The sequence below is a fragment of the Quercus lobata genome, chromosome 4 (assembly GCF_001633185.2).
Source record: "Quercus lobata isolate SW786 chromosome 4, ValleyOak3.0 Primary Assembly, whole genome shotgun sequence".
NCBI classification, from domain to species: Eukaryota; Viridiplantae; Streptophyta; class Magnoliopsida; order Fagales; family Fagaceae; genus Quercus; species Quercus lobata.
Genome location: NC_044907.1, coordinates 25069066 through 25079231, shown reverse-complemented (window position 1 = coordinate 25079231; position 10166 = coordinate 25069066). Strand labels below are relative to the sequence as shown.

The window sequence follows — 10166 nt, the reverse complement described above, 5'->3', positions numbered from 1 at the left end:
TGTGGAATGGCTGCAAGAGTTCCATTTGGTGCAAGATTACTCAACACAAGACGACGTGGTTGTTCATTCAACCCAATGGCGGCCTCCACCACATCCAACCTACAAAATAAATTTTGATGGAGCAACGTTCATTGAATCCAACACGGCAGGTTTGGATGTGGTAGCTCGTGACTCAGACGGTATGGTTATCGCCTACCTTTCGAAACGAATCAGACTACCACCAATGGTCGCTGACTTAAAAGCTCTGGCGTGCAGAAGAGCGATCTTATTCGCCCTCGAATTAGGACTCCAAGATGTGGTGTTTGAAGGTGATTCGAAGGTTATTATCAAACACCTCAAAGCAGGTCAGCCCTGTTTGACAGCTTATGGGCACATAATAGAGGAAGCACGAAGCCTTTCAGCCAGGTTGAGACAAGCATCATACTCACACATAAGGCGCAAGGGAAACAAAGTAGCTGATCAGCTTGCAAAACTAGCAAAAAACTTGTATGAACCATGAGTGTGGATGGAGGACATTCATAGTAATGCTCTGCAATATGTATTCCATGACAGAGGCGTAATGCCTGTTTAATGAAAAGCACTGTTTCATTTTCTCAAAAAAAAAAAAAAAAAAAAAGCATTGATAAATAGGCAAAAATATCATTTTGGTCTCTATATTTTGAGATTATTGTCAATTTGATCCCTAAATTTTGTTTGCATTCAATTTAGTCTTTGTTACTTTCAGCATACAATTAATGTGATCCCTATATGTTGGTAGCAATCAAATTGGTAACTGTTATTTTCAAATTATAGTCAATTTGATCTTATTATTTTCAATTTGCAATCACTCTAGGTCCAAATTTGAGGATTTTTTAGTTGCTAAGCTAATGTGTGTCTAGTTGTCTACCGGAGTTGGAGATTGGTAAATTTTATTTGTGTTTTTATGTTTGGTTGCCAAGAAAAGATAAGAAAATCTATAATTTGATGATAGGGGCCAAATTAATTGCTATAAAAAAAATGAACTGAAAAAGAAGGGTTAAAAATGCACTTTGCTCCTTACAATTTGGCATCACTTGAATAGGTCTAACTTAACTTTCAAAATTTACAATACATTCTAAACTATTTTATAACGATGCCAAAGTATCCTTTTTATTATTACCCTAAAAATGTCCTCTCCTCTTTTTTTTTTTTTTTTTTTTTTTCAAAACAATGTAGAGACGTGTAAATAGAAAGAAAAAAAAAGTAGATAAACAATAAATCTAAAGCCGACTAACCGGTCAAAGCTTCAGTCATTTTAGGTTCTGAAATTTTCTAGAACCTTGAATATATCAACTTTGCATCATCAAACAATGAAAATTGACAACCACCACAATAGACTAAAGTAGGATAAAGCCATGCATCAGTTCCAAACAATGCAACTGAAAGACATGATCAGAGACAAATGCCAAAGGACGCATTCCAAAAAGTCAAAAGGAGAAACATATACTCAGCATCAAAATCAAATTAAAATATGGGCGACAAAACATATTATATGGTTGTCACAATGCCTATATATATATATATATATATATATATATATATTGTGTGCTTTCGGATCACTTATCCACAAGAAGAAAATTAATATATAGCTGGGTCCTGGGTATACCTAGAAACCAACATTTGGAAGCATGACATTATTTCAAATAGCAGGCTCCAAGACAAAAAAAGAAGAAAAAAAAAGTAGATAACAATTAATCTTTTTTTTTTAATTATTTTTTTTTAATTTTAAACTATTTTGGTTAGGCAAATACTCATGCATCTTTCGAAAGTACCATTTGGCCCAAAAGCCATTGGTGTGTGCATTCAAATATTGCAAACATTTGGCCTCTTAGGCAATATGGATAGAGCAAAAGCTAAAAACACTTCTTCTTTTTTGCTACATATTAAGGTGACCAATTGTGATTGGAGAACATCAAATTCACATGATCCCATCACAAATATTAATTTTATTGTGCACAAATCACAATAGACCATGTCAATAATTGTGGGAAAAAAAAAAATTATATCCTTAGATTATTGATATGGACAGCTATTAAAAAAAAAAAAACACGATGCACATATTTTTAACTAAATAAATAATCACTACACTCATTATGACAGTTTAAGAGCTATAATTTTATTTATTGGAAAAAATAACAGAATACTCCACAAACCTTGCATAATCCCCAACTCAATCTGAAGGGACATACCAAAGGACAAAGCCATTGCAGCAAAAAGAAGAAATTTTATAATCACCAAAACAAAAAGCTCCAGACAAAGCCAATGAAGTCAAGTCAGGATCACAACATATCAACAAGATAGAAAAAAGTCCGACTAGGGAGACAAATTATGCCATCAACTGTGACCCTACTTTTGAGGCTGTATGCTTTGTTGAACTGGTCTTAGATCTCTATTAGTTTAAACCTTAAAAGAAAGATATAGTATTTCAATCCTGCCAAATATGATAGATGATCACAACAAAATAACCAGCCTTTAGTCATAGACTAAAGATTTCAAAGATTAAGTAAAGACTTCTTATTTCAACCCTGCCAAATATGATAGATAATCACAACAAAATAACCTGCCCCTAGTCATAGATTGCAAAGATTAAGACTTCTTATTTCAACCCTGTCATATATGATAGATGATCACAACAAAATAACCAGCCCCTAGTCAAAGATTTCAAAGATTTTCCCTCAGCATACCAAAACCCAATCAAAAGCATCCTGGAAAGTTGAGCTATACGTCACAATTTCGGCGTAGTCCATCTCTAGATGCCACTTATGAAAGAGAGACACTTGTAATTCTAACACAAGTTCAACTAAAAAAGACTACTTAGATTTCAAAGATTAAGGAAAGACTTCTTATTTCAACCCTGTCACATATGATAGATGATCACAACAAAATAACCAGCCCCTAGTCATAGATTTCAAAGATTTTCCCTCAGCATACCAAAAGTTCAATCAAAAGCATCTTGGAAAGTTGAAAGCTATACATCACAATTTTGGCATAGTCCATCTCTAGATGCAACTTATGAAAGAGAGACACTTGTAATTCTAACACAAGTTCTACTAAAAAACAAATACTCCAACCTGGAAAGATCCATCCATTAACTAGTTACATCCTGAGTATTGGATTTCTCTATTATAGCCCACAAGGCCACAACCATAATTTTTTAACTACAAATTTTCTCCCAGGTACAAAAAACTAAGGAACAATAGAGACCAATACTTGCTTTATTGCATTTGCAATGGTCTTTTTTGTCGACTACTTATAAATCAAATTACAACATGTAATGAGATGTCTAATATCAAAACCACTTGTAGGTGAAGCGGATGCCTAATATATATGGTTTTAAGTTAAGATCATGCTCACCTGGTCTAACCCTTGGTCAGTGTTACAATTGTTAATAATAACTATTGGATTATAAGTACTTTATATTCTTAACACGTATGCCTAAATTTCATGTCAATCTATTTGGAGAATATTAAATCTTCCCTCTTTCACAACTTGGGCACCTGGTTTGCCCAACCATTCCTTTAGATTTCAGGCTCTCACTGGTAACAAGTCTGTCATGAGCAACAAGCCACATGAAGTTGGCCATGAGCCTGACATAGATATTAATTAGAACAAAAGAACTGAAACTGATAATAGAAACCAAACAAGAGATGGAATTCCAGATGGAACAGATGACCTACCTACAATAAGAAAAAAAACCTAATTCCTAGAACTTATAAGAGGTGCCAGTTGAGCTAAAGCTCATTGGCAAAATTTAAGCATTTTATAGATGTAATAGTTATTAATCTATTATCATCTTGATATTTTGTGACCATAGAAAGTATAAAGAAATAATGTAATTCATCAGTAGATTTGTCAAAACACTCATCCAATAGAATACTATTAAGTGTTGTAACATTGACAAAACTTGGACCAAATGTATATATAGGTCCCAAAGGGAATACCTATTGTAAATATTTGTATCGTCAAAATACTTTACTTAGACAGATATAGAAAATGCAAAAAAAAAAAAAAGACCCAAATCCAAACTAATTCAAATTACAGGGCAGTGTGCAGAGCAAGCTCCTATACAACAAAAACTAACTAAAAAAAAAAAAAACCTACTTATCACCTTAAAAGAGCAGCTGTTTAATGCGGCATTTAAACAGACACACCAAGGACAGGATCAGACATCTTGAGCTTGTGGACTCAAGCATTTACATTTTGGAGAAAAAAAAATAGTAAAATTAATAAGAAAATTGCAAGGAAGCTACAGATTTTCATATATTAGCCCGAGCAAAGCTTCCTCACTCAAAATGGTGTAAAATTCTGTCTGAGGTTTATTTTACAATAATGTAAACTTCCAGAAAGACACGTAGTGCATTACACGTAGACCAGAAATCCATGCACTTAATATCACCACAGTTCAACAATACAACATACCACAATATCCATAAGATGGAACCCGCTGTCTGGCTAATCCTTGAGTTCTCCCAGTGAAAGTGAAACAGGTAGACCCCCAGTTTCAGGTGACTGTGTGTAGGAAATAGAAATCAGCTCAGACCTGTACTTTTCATCCCCATTGGAATCAACCCTTCCAAGATGATTCTCACTGTTCAATTTTTCAGACGAGAGTTTTGTAGTTGGAACCTTATCTGGTTCAGAATAAGAAATGGAAATAAGCGACTCTCGAGTCACCTCGTCAGGAACCTCCTTGCCAGGTACTGTCTTATCCATAAAACAAAAATCTGCTGGGTCTGCATGTATATAGAGTCCATTAATGGAAATTAGTGATCTCAGAGGGGAAAAAAAAACACCAAAAAAATAATAACAAGTTAACTAGATATTTAAAATAAAAAATTAAGTTAAAAGACATATAGCAAAAAGTATGACTATCCATTTACACAGAAGTCAAATAATCTCAATTTGATCAAATTTTATTTTTGAGTTGGTAAACTCTGTTTCAGTTTACTTGCATTTCCTTACCAGTCAAATAGGTAATCAATTTGGACTGGCACTGCCCAAGCACCAGATCTGGGAAACCCCCATCAATTAAAGATAAGAGAATCCTTGATGCATCAAACTCCTTCAATTTTTAAAGAATCTCAAAAAACCCAAGCAACTAATTCAGGAAATATAAAAAGATTTGGCACCAAATGATGCATTTTCTATGCCTATTGTAACATCTTGTAGCGGTAAAAGGGGTCTTTTTTTTTTTTTTTTTTGGTGTTGGGGGGGGGGGGGGGGAAGACAGAGAGAAAGAGAGAGATAAAAGAAGCTTCAAAGCTTCACTACAATCTATTTTTCCAACCACCCCAGGGCTGCATCTTATCACTGCTACCATTAACTGCTTATTCTACGTCACTACATTAAATTCGATTTAAACAAAGAGAACCTACCCAAGAAACCAGACTCAACCCATTTCCATAAAAAAGCACTAGATATTAAAAACATTTCCAACCAAGCTAAAGGGATGAAATCCTTCATATCCATCAAGCATCAGCCATTTCTTCTTCAGGGTAAAGTGATGGAAGATTTTTATGCCCCCCTCCATTCTTAGACCACTAAGAAGTCCCATCCATATATTTACTAGCACCCAATGACTTCCGCAGCATTATTGTAAATATACAAAGTGATGTAGAACACAGTGGGAAAATAGAGATAAAAGGACAAAAAGATAAACAGAACAAACCCTAGGCTTCACCACCTAGAATCTGCCTGCAAGCGTTAGGCATCACCACCAAACAAAGAGAAAATCACCATTCTCAAATCATCAAATCATGCTTATTCAAATTGTCCCTTTTCACGATTACAAAATCACTAATTTAATAGGATTTAGGGATTACACCAATATGGTAAGTACTTCATTAAATCCCTTAAAACCCTCAACATTAAAAACCAATAATTCAAATTCAAAAACAAAGCTAATTACACATTCATAAATAAAATCTTAGATGATTTTGGTGCTCCCTGCATCACAAAGTATTCAAATTGTCCCTTTTCACGATTACAAGACCACTAATTTAATAGGGTTTAGGGATTACACCAATATGGTAAGTGCTTCATTAAATCCCTTAAAACCCTCAACATTAAAAACCAAAAATTCATAATTCAAATCCAAAAACAAAGCTAATTTCATATTCATAAATAAAATCTTAGATGATTTTGGTGCTCCCCGCATCACAAAGCCCTTGGCCCCTTTTTTTAAGATTTCGAAAGTTATACCAGTTCATCATTCAGCTTTCACTGACACTTTCTAACAAGACATCCTTCAGCATACATTTTCTTACTACCTTGACTTTCATCCTTTCTAGTCTAACTGTCACCATTGAAGCATAATCAAGCTAAAACCGATCACCCTCACCAATGCATCAACCCATCTTTGAAGCAAAATCCTAACCATCATAACCAATTTTCTCTCAATTCTGGTGCCTGATAAACACTAGCCCAAACTTCTCATGAATGTGTATGTTCCTATTGTGTTGCTGTTAATGTTATCCATCTAAAAATTGAGAATGTTCTAAGACACTCATCTACCGAATGTGACAACCTTAAGATTTGTAAATTAAGTATTAGACAATATAATACATTATAGATCTCACCCTCCACATTGTCAACTACATTCCAGAACAGAAAACTTTAGAACAATTTAATTCAATTAGCAACAAGTCTCCCACCTTTAGACAAAATTGAGCCTAGATAATGAATCTGACCACTCATGGTCATATGCTCATGAATCTTTAGTTTTCCATTAATTCTAATTGCAAAGTCACTGAACTTGAATGAGGCCAAATCAAGGAAAGAACATGTCAAGGTCAGTGGTAGCTTAAAATCTAAAAGATAAACTATTAAAGACAGACGATGTTGACAAAGTCAGTACTAAAAACTAGACATGAACAATCATTGGTTTTGAACTCAAGAGAACTAATTCAAAATCCATAAGGACTTTACCAGAGGGACAGTTAAAAGCTAAGAAGCACAGATACTAAAAAAACATGCCGTAACCGTATCAATTAAAGATACATCAAAATAAAATAAGATCTGCATTGGATAGGTATCTTAATTACTCTTTTATTTCATGGATACAACATAAATATGGTACGATACAACACAAACACAGTGTGACATGGCATAGATATGACATGGCTATAGCAAGTATATGTTTGGAAGTAATAAATTGAATTCCTACCCAAAAAAAAGGGGCTTAATTATATATTAATTAGGACACATTGCACACACCCATGCACTTATTATTTTTTTCATAAATTTCTTACTGCTGTGGAAAGGGGGGTTTAAATGTAAAAGATGGGATCTTGTGGCTTAGAAGAACTTCAATATTCCAAATCTCTATAAATGTCGAACATGGATGATGAGTTATGTACTTATGTGTTGCTTTGTTATTTATAACTTCAAAAACCAGATATTAGCACACTTTTTAAATAAATAAATAAATTAACTATGTATCAACAATTGATATATCCCTGTCATATCATATCCCGAAAAGTTACTATGCACAAAGAGGAACTTTGTCTGTTCACCAGTGCTCAAGGTGAATATACCATTACTATTCTACATCTATTTCAATCATGACAGGAATTCTTCTTATTCTACATTCTACAACCACCTCCTCCTCAGGTTTTAAAAGACTTCTAAAAACTGTTCTTACAACCACCTCCTCCTCAGACCTGCAACCTCCTAGTAGAAAGTATATACTGCAATTTTCACAAAGTGAAAGCTCTTAACATTCTAAACTCTCTGATACTCTGAATTGGACTGTAGATCATATAGTATAAAACGAACCCATCAGAAACTTTGCCAAACATTAAACATCAGAATATTTTGCACTTGCATTACAAAAAAATCATAAGTCAAGCTCTCCCGAGCTCCTTTTCATATTCAACATTTTAACAGAACCTCTTGAGATGTTTAAGTCCTTAAATGAAATTTTCTTATATCTTCTTTTGTTAAACAATCATTTCTAAATCATTTCCATAAACCCCCTTTTTTTTGGGATTGGTAAGCAACTCACTCACCCTATGAGAGTTGAACCCATGACCTTAACCACCAACCTACACATATTATAGGGGTGGAGGTGTCATAACACATGGCATCAAGCTAATCCACAACACCAACATCAAACTAGGACGAGGATAGATTAAATCCCTCCTAGGTTTAGTAGATGCTCTAACTTTAGTTTTACAAAATTAAACAATTGTTTAGCTTCAAAGAAAAGCACGAGATCTTTTCCCTTCAACCTCCTCAAAAGTCCCAATATGATCACCAAAACCGCCTCCGGTCTACCATGTTCTCATTCAATATCTTCTTGAAGAAATTGAAGAATTTCTTGGAAATCCTACAAGATCCATTCATTCTTATTTCTCTGAGAGACTGTTAAAACTCCATGGTTTAACATATAAACTCCCTCAAAAGTTCAAACCAACTCAAATAACTCCCAATACAGGACCCAGCAGAAGCCAAAGCCCCCAACCCAAATGGCAATTATCAAAAACTAATTGGTTTCTCACAGTGCTCTCAAGAAGTTAGCTCATTAGAACCATCCCCATGTCAAAAGTCTAATCCGTTTTTATCTATTTCACATTCCTTGAATAACAAATCAGTTCTGTACTAAGAAAGTCTCTTATCATCAAATAGAAGACATGGGTTCAAATCCTATCATATTTATTCAAAAAAGTAATATATTCCTATTTGCAATTTTTCATACCTCAGTTTACAACACGTGTCCAAAATTCGAACTAAATTAGAAACTAAAGCAAACAACTTGAATTCTAGGAATATAAAGCCTTTGAACATATTCAAAAACAAATGAACAGATAAAACATAAAACAAGACCAAAACATAAAAACCCAACAAACCCACAAGCATAAAAAAAAAAAAAAAAAAAATGAAAGTCAACCTCCTACAAATCAAACAAACCTTAAAAACAAATTCTTTACCAAACCCATGTTCAAAGTTTCTCCAATTAACAAATAAAAATCCCAGAAGACAAGACTTTTCTTGAAAGCAAGAAGAATTCTAGAGAGATAGAGAAGGAGAGAGAGATTTACCGAGAAAGCTGTTGGTTTTGGTGTTTGTTAAAACTGAAAATAGAGTTTGAGCTACGCTTGTATCGTTTTTATATATCCTTTGTTTAGATTTGAGAAAAGATAGAATATTTTATTGTACTAGTAATTAGTATTTTTGAATTTTGAGACCGAGTCCGGGTGTTTTGGAAGAAAAGAGCTAAACACAGTACCACACTATTTATTCTCTTTTTTCTAGATAAAGTACTTTTCAGTCAAGATAAATACTCCATGTTCACTATGTTTTTACAATACAAATTCTAGATGCAACATTATTATTGGCTATTATGAGTAAATAAGAAAGTAATTTAAGTTATGAATTTAAATTAGAACTAATAATAATTTGCTACATAAGACTTATTGTAAAAATATTGTGAGAGCATTGTGAACGTAGTATTTCTCGTTTAGTCAATATACTAATTTGAAAAAATTTATCTATAAACTTAGTTATAGCGTATGACTATAACTCCTACTAAAAAAAAAAAACACCAATACATATCTGAAAATATAACTATTTCATTGCATTTTCGGTTTGTTCTTAACACGCATATCAAATTTCGTGTCAATTGATTGTTAGTTACTATTCAATTCATAAACTTATTTTATATGTATAATTTTAGACTACGAAAACTTAAAATTTAAATATTTAATTAATGTCATAGCTATTAATTTTTTATTTTCTAAAAATTTTGCAAGTATGGAAGATAGGTAAATTTATTAAAATTCAAAGCTAATAAAAAGATATTGAGTGGAGTTGTAACTTTGAGTTTCAACTAGGCTTGTAGTCAAACATTGTCCATACTATTATATAGGAGGAAAATTACGAACTAAATTATTTTTATTTTTAAATATAAAATATAGTGTAATTTTTCAAATCAAATTATAAAATTAAAACGGTTATACATTCTATTTTTTGATAAATAAAAAATTAGTAAAAGAGGCTACTAGCGATACTTCCCTATATATTAACTCCTTGCCTATTTTTAGATTAAGACTTTGTTTATAAAAAATTGTTATAAATTCAGCCCTATATTTTATTAATTCAAGATCAAACACTAAAATTGTAAAATTGTATCAATTTAAAGCTTCCAT

At 32.9% G+C, this 10166-nt stretch overlaps 1 long non-coding RNA gene across 1 annotated transcript; it reads right to left on the bottom strand.

Moving 5' to 3' along the window:
* Positions 1-4253: 4253 nt before the first annotated feature.
* LOC115987997 lies at positions 4254-9237 on the bottom strand. Its single transcript, XR_004091281.1, has 2 exons — positions 9060-9237; positions 4254-4751 (listed from the first exon to the last, which is right to left on the bottom strand). It is a non-coding gene; the product is annotated as an uncharacterized LOC115987997 (long non-coding RNA).
* Between the last annotated feature and the right edge of the window lie 929 nt (positions 9238-10166).